Source organism: Sinocyclocheilus rhinocerous, unplaced genomic scaffold (genome assembly GCF_001515625.1).
Source record: "Sinocyclocheilus rhinocerous isolate Xijiao unplaced genomic scaffold, SAMN03320098_v1.1 scaffold2063, whole genome shotgun sequence".
Classification (NCBI taxonomy): domain Eukaryota; kingdom Metazoa; phylum Chordata; class Actinopteri; order Cypriniformes; family Cyprinidae; genus Sinocyclocheilus; species Sinocyclocheilus rhinocerous.
In genome coordinates this window covers 200,509-202,413 of record NW_015636724.1, presented here as the reverse complement: position 1 = coordinate 202,413, position 1,905 = coordinate 200,509, and the positions used below count along the sequence as shown (strand labels likewise).

Here is a 1,905-nt window from a genome sequence, read left to right as displayed (position 1 = left end):
GGGGGGGAATTTATCTGTCAATCTATACGCAGCTACAGAGGAGGCATAAACATATTGAAAATGCACTATAAACTTGAATTGATTTTAGATATATTAAATCACACTGGATTGCATATTAATCACACAAATCCATTTGGTGCTGTTACAGATTTTGTTACTCATTTAAACAAACAAATTAAGAGTGCTAACATATAGCACTCTTATAATCTATCTATATATAATCATTCTACTCTAGTAAGATATTATACCACTACAAAAAGTTGACATTTGACCAAAGTGTGTCTGTGCGTTATGTCACACCAAATGTACATGAAGGCAACCCTAAACACATGGTTAAATTAGCAACAATGAAAAAAAAATACCTCTGATGTTTTTTTATTGCTTACACTCTAAAAAAAAATGCTGGGTTAAATACAACCCAGTGCTGGGTAAAATAGAGACAAACCCAGCAATTGGGTTGTTTTGACCCAGCGGTTGGGTTACTACCCAGAAGGTTGGGTTAAACATTTAACCAAACTGCTGGGCCAAAACAGCCCAATTGCTGGGTTTGTCTCTATTTTACCCAGCACTGGGTTGTATTTAACCCAGCATTTTTTAGAGTGTATGATTGACCAAATTTAATTAAAGATTTACAGATAATATTCATATTATACTCTACTGTCATTCAAATATGGACCCAAAAAAAAGACATGCCATTTTTCATCCAAAAAAAAAAAGTATTTTAATAAAGAAGAAAACAAAAACTAGCTAAAATAAAAGTTTAGACCAACAATGACGTTGGGAGACAAAGCACTGTCTTGCTATTTAAAACAGCTTTAACAGCCTTAATGTACAGGGCTTACACTGTCAACCTGTATTACAGACAAAATATATACAGTACATACATACATACATAACAATAGAAGTCTATGGGTTTTTGGGAATATGATTTCCCACTGTGGGAAAAAAAAAAATGTTTGCCCGATTAGGTAGAAACTAGTAAATGGTGTCAGAACAGACTACAGGTCTGTGCAAAGTTTGATGTTAACTCTACAGTCAGAAAGTCACGCCAAATGAATTAGATCCCACGCGTTGTCACTGAATGGTTTATCATGGAACATGCACTTATATTTATGTCTCCCATCTCATACGGAGTTTTCTTACACACCCCCGTGTCTTTCTTGTTCCATTCTGGTTTTTCCGGTTGAAGACTGAGCAGGTTTATGAGAGGAGTGGCCGCGCGCAACACCTCGAGACCTCACCGCAGCTGCGCGTGCTGGTGACAGGAATCGCCCTTCCAGGCCTGGCTCATGAATATTAATTACGTACGTTGACGTTCGCCAAGCTGCCTGATGATTGGATGACTTTGCCGAAGTCTTATGAATATTAACTACCAATTGACGTTTCTAAGAAACGTAAATTATTATTCATGAGATAAGCAGTCGCCATAGTAGGATTCCTACATTTACGACCCGCCCTCCTTTCTTTAAAGTTTGAGCTGCACACCTACAACCCAAAAGGACACGGACGTGTATTTGAGCTTGGAATCTATATGTACAATCTTATGGAATAATCTTATCACTATACAGGTAAATGCACATTATTTGAACTTGGCTATTTGTGTATTTAATATGCTAATGACAACATCCATTCAGTCTCCAATGTAAATAAAGGGTATACTTATTTCGGTTTTAATATTTATTTTGTTAATCATTCTGTATATTTAATAGTACCTCCGGACTAAACTGCCAAAATAGTCTGTTTTTTCCCCCACAGCTGAAAATTATACAGGGTTCAAAGACAGACGGTTCATTGTAAGAGGCACTTATTCATAAGTTACTTATTAACAACCAACAGGTGCAGATTACTGTGCTCCTGTTATAGCTTTTCTTTTTTCCCCCCCGGTTTTTATTTTTATATATATAT

At 36.3% G+C, this 1,905-nt stretch overlaps 1 protein-coding gene across 1 annotated transcript in view; it reads left to right on the top strand.

The window, feature by feature from the left end:
• Nucleotides 1-1,486: 1,486 nt before the first annotated feature.
• LOC107748068 (trichohyalin-like) overlaps nucleotides 1,487-1,905 on the top strand; it is a 30,367-nt gene continuing 29,948 nt past the window's right edge. The window contains exon 1 of the mRNA XM_016562724.1: nucleotides 1,487-1,568. The gene's annotated coding sequence lies outside the window, so the exon portion shown is untranslated. The remainder of the gene's footprint in view (nucleotides 1,569-1,905) is intronic.